The sequence below is a fragment of the Lissotriton vulgaris genome, chromosome 9, assembly GCF_964263255.1.
Source record: "Lissotriton vulgaris chromosome 9, aLisVul1.2, whole genome shotgun sequence".
Classification (NCBI taxonomy): Eukaryota; Metazoa; Chordata; class Amphibia; order Caudata; family Salamandridae; genus Lissotriton; species Lissotriton vulgaris.
In genome coordinates, this window is record NC_141697.1 from 759,504,889 (window position 1) to 759,526,785 (window position 21,897).

The window sequence follows — 21,897 nt, forward strand, 5'->3', positions numbered from 1 at the left end:
AGCAGCATGCTAGTGCTTTCTGCTACCTAAGACATCAGACATTCCCACTATGGGCATTTAATTGTAAGAGTAAATAAACACATCATAGTGTTCCTTATAGTTGGAGATTTGGCCTTGTACTAAATCCAAATCTCTCAACATCTCTTTTAGTTTAAGTGCACTGCAGTGATACATGGCAGGTAAAAGTGTTTTTGTTAAGTAGGGGAAAAAACTGTTCATAAGAAACCTCTAGACTGTGGGTTGTAGGCCCAAAAGACATGGTTCTAAAATATATAAAATGGCACACACTACATATTTGGGTAGTGTTCTCCAGCAGTGAAATGAAGCTCAAAACCTGTTTCACTGAGTAGGCTTTGCTAGGCTTGTTCCTTACAAGGACTAGATACGATTAAAATATTTAAGTCCTATCTCTCCATGATAGAGTACTACAAAAATACTTCAAAATAATTTCTTACTTAATTTTTCCAAACTTCATAAAAATGTTCTATATGTTACATGAACCAAAAAGGGCCAAAAACAGTTTTTCCACTCAGCCCCTCCTGTGCTGAAATACACCATCTTGGTTGGAAGAGTTAATGATTCTGTCTCAGAAGACAATTGCCTACCTTTGAGCCCAGGAAGAGCAGATCAGTCTTAACTGATGACCACTTAGAATGGATTAGCTATCTGGAAGTGGCCCATCGCAATGTGTAGGACACACACAGCTTAGGCACTGCCTCTTTTGCTTTGGAGATGTCAGGAAGGTCTTCTCCCAATAATTTTGAGGACTTACCCAAAGTGCCATGCTCCAATCACAACAGGGAAGAGGGTGAGTTTGCTTCCTGGCAGGTTAAAGCATAGCTTATCTAAATAGGAGTGACTATGGAGCTAACTCGCCTTGTGGCACGAGGAGCTGCCATATAAAAACTCGAGCTCTTGGGAAATTTTTACATTTAAAATAAGAGAAAAATGATACAAAAAGAGGTGTGGAAATTGCAAAAAAATGGTTAACATTGGGTGGCAGATGTTCTCCAAGGATCTATGACAGAATTTCGACAGACAGAATTTCGACCTACACAAATATCGGCGTAATTATATCGATAGCAAAAATATCGACGCCCTATGTACAACATGGTAAGTACCAAAATATCGAAAAAATAATATCGATGTTAAAAACATCGTTGTCAAATATATCGATTTTTTGGGATTTAAAATAACATAAAAAATACTGTAAATAATACTTATTAATTACTTAAACTTATTTAAATATATGTAATAATGGTAAAAAAAATAATACATATTTAATAAAAAAAAATATTAATTAAAAATCATATATAATATATACTTACTTAACAATAATTACTATTCCCACTCCAGTGGGTGCAACAGTAGGGAAAACTGACCCTGAACCCTAAAAATACCCCTTTACCCAAAAACCGAAAACTGACCCTGAACCCTAAAAATACCCCTTTACCCAAAAACTGAAAACTGACCCTGAACCCAAAAAATACCCCTTTACCCAAAAACTGAAAACTGACCCTGAACCCTAAAAATACCCCTTTACCCAAAAACTGAAAACTGACCCTGAACCCTAAAAATACCCCTTTACCCAAAAACTGAAAACTGACCCTGAACCCTAAAAATACCCCTTTACCCAATAACTAAAAACTGACCCTGAACCCTAAAAATACCCCTTTACCCAAAAACTGAAAACTGACCCTGAACCCTAAAAATACCCCTTTACCCAAAAACTGAAAACTGACCCTGAATCCTAAAAATACCCTTTACCCAAAAACCCAAAACTGACCCTGAACCCTAAAAATACACCTTTACCCAAAATTAATTAATATTACAATTAAATTACTTCCCACCCTATTCCCCTATAAACCCACAACCCGCTCCAGTAGTAAAACATATAATTTAGTTAAAAATATACATAAATTATCAATTAATTATTCTATTAATCAATTAAAATAATTCATTGCCAATTAATATTTAATAGCAAAATAAATTAATCATTAACAAATAATTATTTAATTACAAATAAATTACTTCCCACCCTATTCCCCTATAAACCCACAACCCGCTCCAGTAGTAAAACATATAATTTACTTAAAAATATACATAAATTATCAATTAATTAATCACTTAATCAATTAAAATAATTCATTGCCTTTTACAAAAAAAAATAATAATTCATTGCCAATTAATATTTAATTGCAAAATAAATTAATCATTAAAAAATAATTATTTAATTACAAAGAAATTACTTCCCACCCTATTCCCCTATAAACCCACAACCCGCTCCAGTAGTAAAACATATAATTTACTTAAAAATATACATAAAGTATCAATTAATTAATCAATTAATCAATTAAAATAATTCATTGCCAAATAATATTTAATTGCAAAATAAATTAATCATTAAAAAATAATTATTTAATTACAAATAAATTACTTCCCACCCTATTCCCCTAAAAACCCACAACCCGCTCTGGTAGTAAAACATATTATTTACTTTTATATATTTTTTATTTATAAAAACATATTAAACACATATTATAACAATTAATTTAAATACTTAACTAAAATTTCTAACACATATTAGTAAATCGAAATTACTTACATCGATATATATGCTATCGATATAAGTAATTTCGATATTACTTACCTTAGGGTCGATATTCTGGCCATCGATATTCTGGACATCGATATTCTGTCCCATCGATATTAGCAACTCGATATAAGTGTAAGTCGAAATTAAAAATTCAATATTTTGACTGTTTACCGTTCTCCAATCCCTGACTAGTGCACAGAATAAATCTGACATCCTAACCACCACCACCCACTAGAATAGTCCTAGGCATGGGAAGACTAAAGCTAAAGAAGAAGGCCCTGCTGGAAGAAAATGACTCAAGGACTCCTGATTCTGCTGGAGGAAACGGAGTTAAAGTCTCCTAACTCCTAATGCAAGAAGCATGACTCCTGGTCTCTGTCCGCCCCCAGGGACTAGAACATGTCTCTACAGGTCAGATGGATTGTGTCCTGTCTGCCTGCTCCAATAACAAAACAGCAGAAGGTTTCCTGATTTGAAGAAGCCCCTACAGGAGCCTATACTGGAGACTGATCTAGTGCATGCCTTTAGTGACTCCAGAATTGACTAGAAACAACTTTCCTCTTTTGTTGGAGAAACATGGGGGTTGGTAATTTTTTTCACCTCAAGATGAATAGAGAATGTGCTGATACATGCCCAAGAAGGTCGAAACCAGGAAAATCATTAAAAACAGAATTGTCCCACTCAAAGCTTTTTGGCATGATAAAAACAGGTTCAATATGACCTTATGGTAATGGCATCCAGCCTTGTGGAGTCTTGTCCAGCTACAGCTTTCAGACAACTCCAGTTGCAGAATTTAGACTTAAAAAATGACGAAGGACCTAATTACGAGTTTAGAAGTAATCGGACCGCCAAACTCGTGGTTGAGGTGTGGTGGCGGTCATTACAACTAAGGTCAGTTTGACCGACATAGGACTGCCACAATCGCTGGGGATCTGATATCTCTATAATCTCACTATAGGGGTTCTCTAAAGAGGAATTATTACCATCCATGGTACCACTCAATATAATCAAAACTCACACAAAGGTAACCGTATGGTGTATCTACACTATATGACAATTATTCTATGCGAAGGTGAGGGGCAGACGCACACAGGTGTTAAGATGAGAACCCTATTAGTATCTGGTCAACATGTTTCTGCTTCGTTAGACCTAAAACGTTCTTGGCATTCCTCAGGACCATGCGTTTCATCACACTGCTCAAAAATGTGAAAAAAATGTATTGAAAAGGCCACATATTTACTGGTATAGAATTGATCTGTGGTACCAGCTTGAAGTCAGGTCCACATTCTGTAGGTATATAAGAACACACTTCAGAGAACAGTATGCATTACAGACGTCCCAATCTTTATCAAACACCAGTGTCTGTCACCATCACTGCAAAAGTGTATAGATACAAAATAAAGCCAAATAGTTGCATGTAGTCTCACCAAATTGAGACTACTAGTCTATGTCCACCTTCATAGGTCCCTTAGTGGCAGGTCTCGGGACTCTAGAGGTATAAGGGGTACAATAATATATAGTCAAGCACTACACATATGTTAATGTGAACATTTCTTGCCAACTCGTCCTTCTTACACACTCAAAATGCTTATAGTAACAATAAGGCATGATGCATCCTCTTCACAGCACCATCCTGAGAGCATAACTATGTAGGACAGTATACTGTGAGGGAGGGCATGACAGAGCACCTCAAAAATGTGTCTGTACTTAGCCAAACAACAGTATATTAGTTAATCTGTCATCTGGTAAGTATATTCATCTTTTTGTCCCATGGTAGACCAATGTTTGTGTACTTGGTGAGGGTAAATTGTCCCATACACTCTCAATCACATTAGCGAGTGATATGATATAAACACTCCAACCTACGCAGTAAATGTGCCAAATTAGCTCCACAGACCTACTCCAGGTCATTAACATGTAGCCAAAAACCTCGTTTGCGGAATACAAAGTGTTGTATAATTAAGAAACTACTCTACAGGCAGCGTACAGATTGTGTGTCGTCTTATCAACATATGTGTAAATGCGATAACGTGTGGCCGAGAATTCAGTCACATAATAATGGGGCTGCATACATTATGACAGGCAGCTTGCATTGTGGTCGTAATCCCTCTACATTGAATTAGATTTACGTGGGTATTGGGGAAATCTTTTTCAGCCGCTTGAGTCTAGTACGAGACCCAAAATCATAAGGCATATAGTTTCACCCGAGGTAAAATCAATGTGTGACATGCGCGTAGTAATTTAAAAGCAATCAGACCATGAAATTGTCTCTGTTCCATTGATGCATTGGTTTTTTCATTAAGGGCTAAAGCCAACGTGGTGGGGCCGTCTATGTGTGCAACAGAAGTGACTATGCGGATAGTTGGTCTAGTACACAAGGTGCCTTACCTGATTCTCTGGAGCTCCCTGCATGTATGACAGGGGCTGAAGGGGGAGAACTAGTGGCTAGCCACCTTATTAAAAATGCTGTGAACCGGAAGTCATGGAGATGGTATCCGGATCGAGCGGGCTCATAGGAAATGTGGTTTGGGCTTGCAAAACGGCCCTAAACTTATTAAAATGCCATATATGTGTACAAATAGCGGTCCTTACACTACAAGTGTTGAATAATATCTACGGTTCTCTCCAACATGACTGCATGGTTTAATAGAATATGTCCATTAGATGTCTAATGAGGCAGCCCTACATGTAGGTATGGATGTCATAATCGTCCGGATCTGCCAAATTGAATGTGTTCTTCATTGTCATTTGTACATACATTATAACAGAGTGGTGTACCTCCAATCTGTTAAGGGATCAAAATATCCTACTTTATGAGTCGACTACAGTGAGCACCAGGAAATATCATCATTAAGTCCTGTGACGTGGCTCTTGGTACGGAACACCCATCATTGTACTCTCCTAAAGAGATCTCTTTCTAGAGGATCAATGTGTGTGTCATATTTGGGTTTGTCAATCACCACCTAGGTCAGGTCATCCTCTGTGTGGGACATTTCAATGTAGTGTATGGTCAACCTTGTATTGATTTGTATGCACCGGATTGAGCTACACTGTGTTACAAAAATTCTGTGTTTCACCTTGCGTATGGTCATTCCAACGTACTTGAGTTAACAAGGATATGTGATCATATAAATCACCCCCCATGAATTGCAATTTGTGTGCGTGTTCAATTGCCAGGGTGTTTGACCGAAGTCGAGTTGTTTAAACGGTTTAGTGAATGGACACACCGAACAGGATCCACATGGAAAGTGTCCTACAACAGGTGTTCCACTCCAGAGTGGATCCTACCAAAAGAAAATCAGCACTGGAAATACGTTGCACATATACACTTTCCGACTTCTTGGGAGATATTAATGCTCCAAAGCCAGCCCAATACTACAAACCTGCATGAGAATATTTTCATGTAAAAAAATATGCTGAGCTTTAACTAATGTGTTAATTGCTGATGCACTTAAATAAGAATCTCTTTACATGGTCCAATTTAATTTTTACTAGATAAATGTAGTACAATCTTATTATTGCAGTTAATATTTGAGCTGGACTATTGTACACAAGGCTGGGCACTGTAATGTACTCATCTGTGGTCACTACTTTTTTTTCCTGCAGGATTTGACAACTAGTTGTTTCATCAGCATCATCAGGTGTCGCAAACAAATACACTTCGTAAAACTAGACAGGAATGCAGCACGTGGCCCGAATCCTGAAGCTGTTACCTGCTTAACACTGTAAGTGTAAAGAATGTAATGTGAGGTAAAATGTTACATTGATATTCGTTATTTTTCATCAATAACCCACTGCACAGTATTTGAACAGTGGCCTCGAGATAATTTAATCTAACACTATTTTAACAACCAACTTCAAATAAAAAATATTTGTAAAAATCTCTTCAGTGATTGTCTGAGGGTCTTACCAATATAAAAATTGTTATATTTCAAAATCAAAACGTGAACAATTATACAAAATGTATTTATAACATAATTCCACTGCAGCAAAAGAGTCAAGGAAATATATGCATTCAATATATGTTTCATTTTTAATTTGGGATATTACAATGAATCTCGGACTCAATTAACAACAAACACACAAAATCTCTGTAAATCATGAATGACTGTCCCATGTGGTTGGATAAAGCTTCCCCTCACTAATTGCTGAAACATTTACTGATTTAATAAGAAGATAGCTACAAAGTCCAACTAAGCATGGGCAAAATGTTGTTTACTCTGCATAATTTTCTGCATTTTTCATTACACTTGTTATGTGAAATTCCCAAGATTATGCTATTATGCTATGTTGCATAATTTTGGTTTTGTTTGGATAAAAATCTTGTCGGAGGCGCTTCTAAACAACCTGAATGAAGAAAATGGGAGCAAATGTTATTCATGCCCAATGTGGTTTTGCACTAGTTATTTTTTGCACTAAATACGTCCTCAGGTCCATCATGGATTAGAGTATTCAATTTTCTCTAACAAAAAAGTGTGCAAAACGCCACACCAGCATTACTGTAATTTTGTGGGAAGTACATGTGCTTTCTGGAAAAGAAATTATATGAATTTCACCAAGAGCTAAATTACTGACTTAACTTAGCAGGTCACCCTCCCGGAAATGGTATTGCCTCCCAGCTGAGCCCAAGGCGCTTTTCTGTTATGATGAGCTACATTATCTCAATTGCTCAGCCCAGACATAGGTTTTGGCTCACAGTTTTGAATTGTTTTCATGCTGATGGTTTAACTGGCCCTGCTCGCTGGATCGGCCCTTTATCATTACTCTCCTCCATCTTGAACCCAACATCTTTGTTCCCATTCTCACAACCACAATCCATGCCTCCACTCTCCACTGCCCCTACATTGAATCACTCTCCAGACTTCTCACCTCCCCTTCTCTTGAAATTATGGACTTAATTTACAAATTGGTAGATGCAAGACAGTTGTCAAAAATTGGAAGGGTGTCCCATCCACCAATCCCATGGTTTCCCCACTTCATTTATAGATGGCCAAATGACTTAGGGCCAGGTTCCGAGTTCGGCGGTCTGACCACCAGTTCGCAGCAGCAGCTGGACAGGGTACTCCACCGAGAAGCCAATCTCCCCGCTTTTGGTATTAGGAGTTTCTCATGGGGCTAACAGTTTAAAGGCGGCAGAGACATGGCGGTGGTGCGTTTCTCTGCTGGAAATGAGACGGATGACAATGCTGTATACACTACAAAGCTTCCAAAATGCAGCTACTGCCATATATATATGAGTTGTTGGTGTCAGGCAGGCGTGTGTTGTTTCTGTTTCTCGACATGGATGCCCTATAATGTGGTCAGGTGCAATTTCTTTCTCATTTCTTGTTTTGAATTGTAATATATCGCAAACCCAACCCAAAGGAATTGGAGTGCTTTACAGGTGCACCTGTGGCAGTACACAAGGGCACAATCACCCTCGGCTTAATATTTGGGCTCATTTACTGTCTTTCCTTGGACTAGCGCATGGCGGTATCCCTGCCAGGAAAAGGTCTGTGCAAAGGCAGGTCACAATTAGTCGGGTGGGAAGCATGGCTCTCCATGGGCCGCCTCTGCTTTTCCCGATGCGGAAGCAGAAGTATCAGTGGTAGCTGCGGTCTTGTGACTGTGTTCCTGTATGCTTTGTATTCACTCATTCAGACCCCAAGGAGTCAGCAGGAGGACTGATGAAAATGCAATGGCAGGACACATCTCGCAGTCATCGTAATCTGGCCCTTACTCTCTCAATTATTCTTCTATCTAAACATTGAACACAGTTATATGTAAAAATGTCACATTTAATAAAAAGATTCTCCTTTATAAAATGTTCTCACTGTGGTTCTTGTTGTAATACAAATACCTTCAACAATATATATAAGACATAAACTACGTCAATCAATAAAGTTAAGAATACACCTCATCAAGTAAATAAAAAAACAATATCATGAGATTCACTAATCCACTATACTTTATAATCAAGAATTCACAAGTTGTCAATCTATTATGCTTGAAAATCAGAAATTTACAGAATGTTGACACAGTGTTTCAGTGGATTAGACTCAATACACACCACCTTCTTCAGGACAAGATATTTACAATAAGGAGATATTTTTGTATAGCAAATATTTAGTCCACATTTTTTTAGGTACATATCCTAAAAAAATATGCTCTTTCCCTTTGTTACAAATCAATAACAATCTCAACCAGTCACCATGAAATTGCAGATATCTGACATTACATTTTTGCTGCAAGTGCTCTTGATGTGCCGGTAGGAGCAATTTTTGCAAAAATATCCTTGCTAAACTGGAGGACATCTCTAGGTGTTAGGTGGTTGGTTTCACACCAGGCCAACAGATGACAGGCCGACCATCACCCCAGTAGTTTAGCAAATTGCCCACCATGCTCTAAATGATTCTAAGTGTTTTTTAGACAAGATTTCACATTTGGTGAACCGCCCAGTAAAAAAACATTATTGTACTTTTCTTAGCTCCTATATTGATTGACAGGTCTTATACTATTTTTTTAAAACAAATTTGTACTCTACTTCCAAATAAGTTTTATGATGATTACATTCTTTTCACCGTATAGGTCCCAAGTTTGGTGTTCATGTTCAGCACTCTGATGCCCCATGGCCTCTGTTTTGCACTAAACAATGTTATTTTTAATGTTTTCCTTTGGCTGTTTTTAGCTAGTAAGTGTGCCACTTAATTTCACCAGCCTGTTATAAGATGCCGTATTGCTTGGGTGAGAAGGTTTCGTGAGTGGGTATCCTCCATATGGGAAGCGTCTCGAACCTCTTTATCACGCATCTACAATTAAATTAGCTGTACGGGGTCCACAGGATTACTTTCACCTTCTTCCCCAGTGTAACAATGAGCACATGATCTTCCAGGATTTCTTATTCACTATTTGCACAGTTCGGGGTCAGCTCATGCAGAGGCCTGGCAGGCCAGCCACCCTCCTGAGGCGGAACAAACTTCCAGCACCCATGCAACACTTTAATGCCAATCAACCACCAATGGAAACACAGAAAGTATCACAGGAATCTTTTCTGACTGCAAACTCTTTAGTGGGTTTGTCATCCTGTGACGCAAGAGTAAGTACTGCTGTTAGTGTATTTTTTCTCGAATGGCTCTAGAATTTGTTGTGCATGAAAAATATGTGTGTGCCTGATTTATTCATGACTAGAGAAGTCGCACCAGGTACCTGTTTGTCCCTATTCTCCTGTTCAAAATTAATTTTGATTTGCATAGTGAAGCTGTGAGTAGACTAGAAGTTAAGAGAAGTATTGTAGCGATATTAAAAATTCGGCTCATTGCACATATTTTGTTTTAATTTGGTATCAAACTTCTAAAGAGAGGAATTTCTTTTTCATTCATTGTAAGCCAAGGAACTGCTTTCTCCTTGGACTGGGCACAATTCATCAAACCCTTGCAGTGCAAAATAAAGACTGGACTACATAAACTAACTTTCTGTAGAGCTTCCATCTGGCACCTTTTATTGTAATATTAATAGCTTGTTTTTACCCAATTTAATGTTCATCGATTTACCGGCCCCAGAAAGGTGGTACGCTGTGTCTGCCTTGCCAAAATTCAAACTTGAGTCCAGATAACCTCATATGGAGGGTGAGCACTAAAGTCACTGGATGTGCTAATTGATCATATTTCTTTAAATAGCGGTCCATTCTGTTTTATAGCAGCAACATTTTTATTTTTTATGTCGACAACATATGAGCGTTGTTCCCCACTCAAAACATAGGGTTGACATATCACACTAGGGTTATGAGTTTGGTGGTCCATCAGACTGCTGAACCTGTGATAGAGGTGCGGAGGGGGTCGGGGACCTCTGCACCATTGGTCTGACCGATGTATTACAAGTACAGCGTCAGACTGTTTTGGGACCACTGCAACCATCAGGGAACTGCTTTCTCTGGTGGTAGTCTGGGGCAGCAATATGCCTCTGTGGCACCGCCAAGCATATTCCGAGTTTCCCCATCATTAGCCTTTCCCTGCCGGCGTCAGCCTTTGCCTGGTGTTGGCAATACAAAGGGGGCCCTATAGGGTCCCCTGTTGCCCCTGTACACTGGAATGTATGCAAGGGAGAGAGGCGTAGCTAGAGCTTGTGGTGCCCGGGGCTATCCCCCAGATTGCCGCCCTGAGGGGGGTGGGGGCGGGGGGGGGGAGGGGCAAGGACGGCGGCTAGCACTTGAAAGAGGTACGAGAAACACGTAGTATCGCCGCCAAGTTACCTCGTTCATGCAAATGACATGCACATACATGACACGGTCCAAGGGTATACTGGACAGTGCATTCAAGGTCATTCAGTAGCCTTGTAGATTTCTGCAGTGATCTCAGTAAATTACATTTCTCCTGAACGTGCAGAGTTGCACAGCAGAAAATACGGGGCTGTTTTGATTTATTAAACAAACTGCCAAATTATTTATTACAACCACGTATACTTTTCTAGTAATCATTCTACTCTAGCGATAGCAGCAGGAGTAAAGGAGCATGTTTTATATTGCTAAATAATGAGTTATTCATTTTGCCAAGAAGATGAAATTGCATATTACTTTGTAAATCTCTTAAGTCCTGATTCCAGCAAATATGTTGATGTTTAAATGTCAAAGAATCAATGGATGGAAGTTCACAATGCAACTAGTCAGAGAAAAAGTGGTCTCTGTCAAGATGCTCCACATATTTGAGGTTTTATTTTTATAATGTATTTGATTCTGTGATAAGCAACTTTGAGAAATGTAAACTGCTGATTCCAGAAAGTCAATAAAAGAGAACAACAGTAGACCTCACCACCGCAACAAAATGCCACACATGCACAAATATTGTGGCGGAGGTGATGAGCCACTAAGCCACCCACCCCTCTGAAAACGTTTAGCAGCTAGCTCCTGCTGCTCTCCTCTTACTTCACTCGGTCCATGGTCTCTATTGCAGGCAGGGGTGGTTGGTTCGAAGTTCGTTTACTTAATCACTTCTCCTGGCTGCTGCTGCAGGAGTCAGACTCCAGAGCCAGCAAATCGCCCAAAGCAACACTGCCACTGAAGGACCTTACACGTGTGAGTCTTCCGTGACGTAGGGACTTTTGAGAAAAGTTGGCGGGCTAAATGGTAGTCTTTCGTCAACGTACCGTCGTGTGCACCCCATCTAAGTTCTAGTCTCTACGGCCAGCATTCACCCACACGCTGAACACAGGCAGTATTCAAGTGGTTGGGTTTGCGCCATCAGATAAGTGAGAAAGATGCACAGTTGGACACGTCTGGGGCCTTGTTGTAGTGTGATACAGACCAATTTCCAGGTGCCCGCTGCTTAATTTGGGCAGACTGAAGCTGTGCTGCAAGAACATCTTTGGAAGGTGAGACTGTTTACAGTACTGTTAGCTTAACTATTAAAAGTAAACTTGCCTTTTACCTTTTGTGTCATACACAAGACAGGAAACTTGGAGCAGCGTTTGGATGAATCTGATGCAATCTGGTGAGTTGAGGTTCGCACTTGTGATATAGACTCTGCCTCAGTTCAGAACTGACTCCTCGCGAGAACGTAGCAGTGAAGCACGTGACGCGTCACTCATTGCTACGTTCTCATCGTGAAGGCTGGCCAAAATTTCACCCAGGGCTGTCATTGGTAGCGCTGGCGCTCTACAAGATTGACGGCCCTGGAGACTGGGACGGACCAACAGTCACGCAAATACAAAAGCAAGACTTTTGGCAATTTTGGTAGCACTGCAGGCGGCGCAGTTACTACACACAAGCAGGGCAGGTGCGCGCTGCTTCCACTTTCAAACTGGGCCGCGCGCGGCACTAGTAGCCCATTGCGGCGGCCTCTATAATTTATTTGAGGACACTGTGTCCCCAAATAAATTATGAAGGCCGCCGCAACGGGCCACGAGTGTCGCGCGGTCGCCCCCAATATAGTGCCACCTGGGGCGGACCGCCCCCCTCGGCCCCCTTAGCTACACCACAGGCAAGGGAGTACACCTTGTGCCCCCCTGTGTGCATTCATCCCCAGTTCCTGCAGAGCATGGATTAAACAGTCCATGCCATGCAGGAACTTGCTTTAGCATTCCCATTGTGGTGCCTTTTTCATATGCACCACCGTGAGAATGCCAAAGGACCACCTGTCAGACCAGGAGAAAACTCCTGAAGTGGCAAGCATCCAGCAGTCAACTTGGGCGCTGCAGGATCAGGGAGGTGGTGTGTCGCACTGCTCCGCACCGCCAAAGTCGTAATCAGCCCCTATGTCTAGAGGACACCATATATCCAGTTTCTTTTACAATTCATTTCTGTTAAGTAGATTACTACAAACATTTCAAATGGAGCTATCAAAATCCATAAGTCCCAGAAGACATGTATTTACAATATACAGTTGAATGCTAAATCCCAATTTGGTACAAACTAACACCACCCGGGCAATGTTACTAATTTGTCACCAGGGGCCAGATGTAGCAAAATCAGAAATACTGACTCTTAATTACCGAATTTTACCGATTCGGTAATTAAGAGTAGGTATTTCTAATGTAGGTACCAATTCAGTAAATTTTACCGAATCGGTAAAAATCGGTATTTACCTAATCGTTTTTGCTATTGAATCCTATGGGCCTTGAAGCTCATAGGATTCAATATCAAAAACCGATTCGGTCTTTACCGAATCGGTAAATACCGAATTATGCAAGGGTGCAGGGGGTGTCACTTTGACACCCTCTGGAACCCCTGTTTTAGGCTTGCGTGCCATGTGGCACACATACATGCCCTAAGGGCATGTATGTGTGCCACATGGCACAGGTGTACATGCTCAGATGTGCATGTACACCTGAATCGGTATTTTACCATGCAATTGTATTGCATGTTAAAATACCGATTTTCAAAGCCCTGTGTCAATATTAAACTTGGCACCTACATACCAAACATGCATTTTCGGTAATTTTACCGACCGGTATATTTACTGATTCGGTAAAATATACAGATTCGGTAATTTTACTGATCCGGTAATTTTACCGAATCGGTAAAATTACCGATTCGGTAAAATTACCGGAAATGCATGTTTTTTATCCCCCTACATCTCCATGGCCATTTACCGGTCGGTAACGCCGGAATTCGGCCGTTACCGGCCGGTAAATGGCCGAAATCTCCCACCTACATCTGGCCCTAGATGTATAATGAGCATGAGCTGGACAAACACTAATAAACACACACAAAAAGTTAATAATGCCTCCTGAACTGGATGGAGAGCTCTGAGGATTTCAGTGGACAACATGTTTGGAAGTAGTACCTAGTTGGGGTCTTTGTTTCTCATTTGATTTAATTTTTTTCTCTGATACTTATGACTCACTTTTTCTCAAAACTAGTTTCAATTGTGTGAACCATAGGGTATGAATAAGAAAGAAAGTAAAAAGAGTTAAGGGATTTTAGAAGAATGGCATTAGAGATAGAAAATGTTTCAATTTGATGTGAAGACACTTTATTTAGACAATCAAGTCCATTAAAGTACTGGGTAAAATAATTTAAAAGAAAGTACAAACATGGGACATTAAAATATGCTACACAGATAAACAGTGTCTCTTTATACATTCCTAGTCTTTTCGTAGTTGAGAAAGGGCTAAAAAACAGATGAGGCTCATTACGTAACAATTTAAAGTGAAAATGGCTATTAGCATGATCATAAATATTGCAAAGCAACACTCAGTATAATAATTTTTGCCAGTACAACCTTTTTGGCCCAAGGTTTCTGAGGCTTTTCTGATTAAAAGGGTTGCAAGAGAGTCTTGGAAATTGGGATAGTCACAAAAAGCGAGATTCACAGGTTGTGCATTTTAAATGTTGGTGGCATTAAGACACAGGCCACAATTACATGTGTCCTAGAGATCTTGATGGAGGTGGCATCAGGAATTATCACCCCATCACCGTTACAAGTTCCATGAGGACAACATGGGCCATGGTGCTGAGCAACAAATGTGGCAATTGGTTCTGAAGCACTGATTCTCACGTTATTTCACCAATAAATTAGATTAGGGAGCAATGTTGCCACACAAGTAACAAATGTTCGCATTGTAAGTAATTTCCGAAGGAGGGATTACATAGCCATTTTTCATTCCACATATAATGGGTTTAAGTGGGGATTGTGTGAGTAAGAGCTTTGGGTGAGAGTGTGTTTGGAAAGATACTTGGAGGGCACAATATATTGAAAAAAAGAATGATAATAGAACAGTCATTGACCACTAGGATAAGTCAAAACAAGGCATTTCTCTGCCGAATCAATCCGGAAGCATCTTTTACCTCTGTTTGCTGTAATGTATTATTTTGACTGTGTGATATTGGAGCACTACAGCTCACAGAGTACATACACATAGGGGCACATTAGGATGGCGGGCAGATTGCCCCCGCCAGGCTGGCGGTAGCCACCGCCGGCCTGGCGGGGGCAATCTGCCCGCCATCCGCACCAATATTCCCCCCGCCATATTAGTATGGCGGGGGGGACTGCGGCGGATGGAAAGACCGTCCCCGCTTTTCCGCCCCTGTCGCCTTGCGGCCGGGGCGGAAAAGGATTAATATGGTGGCATGGTCTATTGGACACCACCAGCCATATTACAATGGGCTCAGTTAGATGCCTTTCCGTGGCGGCATCGGCATGCGGTCTTCACTCTGGGGGTCCCCTGCGGGCACCCAGAGTGAAGGAGAGGTGGGGGTGCACACGGGGGGTACCTGTGGTACCCCCCAGTATTTGCATACATGCATTTTTAGCATTGTGACAGGAGGTGCAGAGAGCACCGCCCGCCACAATGTTAAAAATGAGGGATGCGCCCGCTACTGTGGCGGGCGCATCCTAATTCCCACCACGGGAGCAACGCCCTTATGGCGGGCGGTTCCAATCCCCTTGAGGATGGCAAGCGGGCAAATTCCGCCCGCCATCCTAATGACCTCCATAGTGTTTAGATGAACCCATAAACATCTGATCTCCAATCTGAGAACTGCAATCCTTAGGTGACCAACGTCTACATGGTCATTAGGATACTGTTTCAAGTTCTAGACTTTTTTGCCAAATGCATTCTGGGTGTTGTCGTTTTATTTAACTTCCGTTTAACTAGTTAGCCCAACACACCTGAAAGATATGTAGGTGAAACGTTGAAGACTGGACAACATGCTCGTAACAGCATACATTTCCATCTTGCACTATTGCCTGCATCTGATGCCATTTAGCCATCCTCTGCTGACAGGCACAGCTGTGCAATACTGTACCCTTCATGTAGATTATTTTGCCACTGCAAGGCAATTGCTTCTCCCTACGTTTTCCCAGCTAGCAATGGAAGCACTTGCATGTTTTTTTCTTTGTCAAGTTTAGTGGAACTTATGCAACAGTATGCCCAATTTTGGAAAATGTACTTAGCCAATATCTCATTTCAAAAGTGGTTGCTATTTTATGCACTGTGGTTTAAAATGCTATTTGCACTTCTTTTACTCCTACTCACAAGTTTACTTTCAAGTAAATAAAAACCGTTTTGCACCAGAATCTAAATGCTTTCTCAATACTTTACACTGGTTTGAGTTACTTTTTTAGGAATTTGCACTCGCACAAGGTGCTCATAAATAAGCCCCACCATTTAAACTAGCTTGTCAAATATGAAGTTAAGTTTGCTGAAAAAATTATTCTTCTCTGGATGTCTCTTGTGTTAGACTTTGTGACATATCTTGACTTTGCTAATGCTATAATAAAGTCTTTCATGTAGAAATGGATAGCTGGGTTTTCCATCAGGCCTTCAATGCATCCTCCATTGCTCACACTATACTTCTTGTCTGGTGTGTCCTTTGTTAATTAAGCAATGGTTGTCAGGAGCACTCAGAGAATGTTGGAGCACTCCCCTACACTGGAAAAAAAATTCTGCTCTTTTTTGGTATTTTGGTACCCAACCAATTGTTGGACTGAGGCTAATACTTCATACTACCTCTTGGCTGCACCTCCACTGATAGGCATTGCATTTTGAAAAACTCTTAAACGCTAAAGTTGCATCCTCTTAAGGGTCTTGTCTCAGACATCCACTTCAGAAAATCTACTGTATGGAGTACAAGTACAGTAAAGTACAATTACAGTGCCTATTACAACATTGCAAAATCAACCTTACACAAAGGAGTTTGAGACTGCCTAGTTACCCTGGATAATGATGGGACCATTCTATGTGCACCCCTTAATGGAGCTCAGGTTATCTGTTATAGTACTAGCGAGCACTTAATTTATTGAAAATAATAATAGCACCTTAATGGTCCCGAAGCTTTTGTATTGAGCCCAGTGCAGGGGAAAGCCAAGGCTGCCCAGTCTTGATTTCACTTCATGCCCCTTTCTTCCACCACCTGACACTTCAGCTTCCTATCTCTTTAATCACCACTTGCAGGCTTTTTCATCCCCACTTCTTCCCTTTGTCACCATTTCCCTATTTTCATTCTCCCCTTCCTTGTTTCACCTTTCTCTCTCTTGCTCTGTGTCAAAGTCTGTCAATGCTGGTGCCAAGCATCTGCAACCACCTAAACAAATTATAGCAATATTATGAAATCTTTACATTAATTTCTAAGCTCACTTCTTCAGTTTGCATATATATATTACCTACTGGCGGTCGCCAGTAGGTAGTTATAGTTAGGATTGTTTTCTATAGGAAATCGGCAACATTCTATTGGGAATAACTTTGGCGCCGGTTGAGGAATCTGCCTGTAATTTTCCTTAAATTTGCCTCGCTGCGCTCCGCTCCTTCCCTGAAAGTGTGGGGGGGATTCGTCAAGCGGGGGCCGCGATAAAAGGGGGGTCCCATAACATGTTTTCCCCATGTTAATTTCCATAGGGCGGTTGGACTCACTTTTAGCCCGAACGGCTGAATGGATTTCCACAAAACTTGGCAAAATTGTAGGGACTGGTAACCCGATGTGCCTTTGCTATGTCTCAAGATATGTGCTCCAGTGGATTTTGAGTAATTTAGGTTCAAAAACATATATATATCTGGGCGGAGCCTAACCACACATCAGATCTGATTGACTGTCAGCACTTCATCCAAGAAGTGTTGGCAGCCATCTTGGGACCAATATACATGATAGCACCTCATTAAAAAGCATTGTAGTTAATAGAGGGTTTTAAGACTTTAGTTACATTATAAATAATTTGTTGATGGTACCATACTCATTTTAGGAATTGTGGTGTGTTCTAAGGGGATTTTACCATGTGAAAAAACCTTCTGCTGTGATATCATGAATCATGTTTGAAAGAAAACTAATATCTCATGATTTTCCCACAGTGGTTTGGAAGGGGATCTATAAGCTAAACTGAAAGCATATTTTCTGTAAATTCACATTATCTTTCTCAGTCATGTGAGAATGAAGTCTGACATTCTCAGTAAAACATGTACATCCAACAAGGACAGAGACTGTCAGTTGATTCCTTTGTGTTCTACTGCAGCCTCCTAGAGTGGTCTAAAGAACAACTAGAGCACTAACAGTCCTACTTATTACAAAGGTATAGCACACCTGAAGCCATCGTGATGGGAATAAAGTGGTAACTCTTAAAGCATTTAATTGAAAAAGGAACAAAGTGAAGTGGTATATTATGCCATAGAAAGTATTATTAGTGCTGCAGAAAGAAAAAATTAGGGCACATTTTGAGTGACTTCTCAAATCCTTTTCTATTTCATTAAAAAATTCTGACATGCAGTCTCCCAAGATGGCCACCAGAGACAAAAGAGCCCAAATGTAGCCCAAATATCACCCAGATGTAGCCCAAGTATAGCCCAATGACAGAATGTCCCAGAGTGTTCTAAAGAACAACTAGAGCGCTAACAGTCCTACTTATTACAAAGGTATGGCACACCTGAAGCCATCTGGATTGGAATAAAGTGGTAACTCTTAATTTCATTTAAAAAGGAACACAATGAGGGGGTATATTTTGCCATAGAAAGTATGATTAGTGCTGCAGAAAGAAAAATTAGGGCGCATTTTGAGTGACTTCTCAAATCCTCTTCAATTTCATCAAAAAATTCTGACATACAGTCTCCCAAGATGGCCACCAACGACAAAAGAGCCTAAATGTAGCCCAAATATCACCCAGATGTAGCCCAAGTATAGCCCAATGACAGAATGTCCCAGAGTGTTCTAAAGAACAACTAGAGCGCTAACAGTCTTTCTTATGACAAAAGTATGGCACACCAGAAGCCATCTTGATTGGAATGAAGTGGTAAGTCTGAAAACATTTAATTTAAAAAGGAACAAAATGAGGGGGTTCATTTTGCCATAGAAAGTATGATTAGTGCTTCAGAAAGAAAAATTAGGGATCATTTTGAGTGACTTCTCAAATCCTCTTCTATTTCATTAAAAAAATTCTGACATGCAGACTGAAACATGCACTTTGAATACCAGCAGCAGACTTCCCTGGTGAGCAGTAGCTTTACTACTGTGATCTAATGAGCAACTAGAGTGCTAACATTCAGAATTTATGGCAAATGTGTGACACATCTGAATGCCTTCTTGATGGAACCAAAGTAAACAAGCATTGAAAATGCAATAGATCTCGCCCTCGTTTAAGTTAAAGCCATTCTGTTTGTAATGAGGTGGCTTTTTAGCTTTGTTTTTATTAGTGTTTTTTAAACTTTCATGTAAATACCATGCATCTGTATGCATATATGTATATGTATGCATGCATTTATAATTGTATTTATATAGATATACAGATTATATATGTTTATATATGTATGTATATATATATATATATATATATTCACAGAAAAAACCATAGGTTATAGTGGATATATAGTTAGGAATTTGCATTTACAAAACCTTGAAAATTCAATGAAAAAACCATTGGTTTTAGGCCATATATAGTTAGGGATTTGCATTTACAAAACCTTATTTTACTCGCATAAAACCATTGAAATTCCATATATAGTTATAAGCGCTAACTATATATCGCGCACCCGCAATCCACTGCTGATGATGTCACATATTACATCATTCATGACATGGTTAGTGACATCACTGATGACATGTACCGAGTGGGAGTGGGAGCAACTCAACAACATGGTGAGCGAGATGCTGTAGCCGCAAGAGCGGGCGCAACTCAGCTAGATGGCCGCCACCTGGGGAGGCCCGTTCACGCCGCCTCCCCCACGCCCCCCCCCCCGGGCCGCCGCACGCCAATTTTCGGAGCAGCATTGTAGGATACCAAAACCAGTGCGGCAGTTTACTGGACATCACCTGGGTGCCTGTCGTACATGTTGTGTCAGCCATGTGACACTGGACACAGACCGCTACTGACGAGGCCTCCCCCCGCACCACCCGGGACGCCCCACGCTGTTTTTCTGTGCTGCATTGTAGGATCCCTAAACCAGTGCGGCACCCAGGCGACATCACCTGGGTGCCGTCCAGAACTCTGCACGTTGTGCTGCCTTGGGACTATTCGCACAAAAGACAGCTTCTAACCATTGTTGCTTTTTGTGTTGAGAAATGTTTAAATGTTTTTAGTTTTTGTTCCGTTCGTTAAAGTTAATAGTTAATAAAGTTTTATAACCTTACTTTGTTGGAGTGTTATCTATTTTTTTAAAAACGGGTGAATGGGGCCTTGAATCGGGTTATTGTCATGTGTGGGCTTTGGAAGTGTGCTGCTGCAGGATCGGACATTTCAAACTCAAATGCACGTTCTTTTTCTTACCTTTCCAAAGCATGGAGCGCAATAGCAAGCAGAGAAAGGGTGATGCACGTGTTGAACACTACCTGACCTGGCAAGTTGCTGGCAGTGCCCCCCCGCCCGCTCCTGAAAGAGGGCACACACACACACCGCCGCTCCGAGTACTTCACAAATCTTTAAAAGACCATGCGCTTGTTCATGAGGCTTAAATGGTTTATCACCTCTTCTAGAACCCCTGCATCGACCCTCTGACGTTTCCTGGAAAAATTACCATGTAACACAATACCAAGCCCTGTCAGCTGAAACCCCCAAGGAATCGTGGGGCATATTATCAAGGGGGTTTATCTCCGCTTTTTTGGCTTTAAAAGCCTTGAAAGCGGAGATAAAATTATCTCCCTATTACCAAGCTGTCGCTAACACCAGTTAGTGACAGCTAAAAGGAGATAGCGACCATCTTGGGCCCCGCTTTGCATGTCAGTGATACTTATCACTAATGACATGCTAAGTGGCGTGCCAAGATGTTAGCGACTGGAAACAGTCCCTAACATCGCTACCTTCTATTACCAACTTTTGGAGATATTCGCGCTAAGCGCGAATATCTCCAAAATCTAACACCTGCCCTGAGCAGTTCTTAGCCATGTTATCCAATGGGAGGTGGATAACATGGCTAAGAGCATTTGCTCGATAATACATGAATATCGCTGACTTTTCTGCGATAATAGCAAGGTTTATCTGCGATAAAAATCGCCGATGTGCGGCGATAATTTTTGTCTCTAAACAAGTTAGAGACAAAAATTATCGCTAGTTGTTCGTAATATGCCCCCGTGTTTTTGCTTGCAGAAATCGGGAGGCGGGTGACTAGCACTGAAATCAGTAGTCACACGCCTGAATCGGGAGGGTTGGCATGTCTGAATTCTCTACAGCTGGGGCCATAAACTACATCCGCAGGGGTAGGTGATAGCCTGGGACCAGCCTGGCATCTAAAATGGCTGCCGTGCACGACAAAATTGTGGCATTGGAAAAAAGGCAAGATGGCGCAGCCGCTGGAAGAGATGTATCAACATATATCAGCCTCCTCAGCCACCCTCAGGAAACATAGGGGATTAGGATACGTCTCCCGCACCCACTTATACCTAGTAATTTAATTAACGAAGCACAAAATGGCGAATTCCCGTTTCGCTACCAGTTTGCGGCCCAGTTCGCGGCCCGTGAAGCGCTTCTACCGTGAAAAATCATTTTTTTTTTATTTTCCCCACGGGACCCTTTAATAACCCCAACAACATTCCTAGGGGGTCAAGAGGGGGATACCTTGCCCCCTTTCATTAAATTCCCCTTTCGTTTTTCACCTCTTCTTCTCTCTCGATCCTACCGAGAGACAAGATGGCGGCCGCTCCGGACTGTCACGCAGCAAAAAAAAAAAAAGCTCACGCACAGCCGCTGGAAGAGATGTATCAACATATATCAGCCTCCTCAGCCACCCTCAGGAAACATAGGGGATTAGGATACGTCTCCCACACCCCCTTATGCCTAATAATTTAATTAACGAAGCACAAAATGGCGAATTCCCGTTTCGCTACCAGTTTGCGGCCCAGTTCGCGGCCCGTGAAGCGCTTCTACCGTGAAAAATCATTTTTTTTTTATTTTCCCCACGGGACCCTTTAATAACCC

The 21,897-nt window shown here is 41.0% G+C and overlaps 1 protein-coding gene across 1 annotated transcript in view; it reads left to right on the forward strand.

Moving 5' to 3' along the window:
* The window catches only part of LOC147692212 (leucine-rich repeat and fibronectin type III domain-containing protein 1-like protein), a 2,508,250-nt gene that overhangs the window by 1,528,268 nt on the left and 958,085 nt on the right, over positions 1-21,897 (forward strand). The window contains exon 7 of the mRNA XM_086938487.1: positions 6,203-6,321. The gene's annotated coding sequence lies outside the window, so the exon portion shown is untranslated. The remainder of the gene's footprint in view (positions 1-6,202; positions 6,322-21,897) is intronic.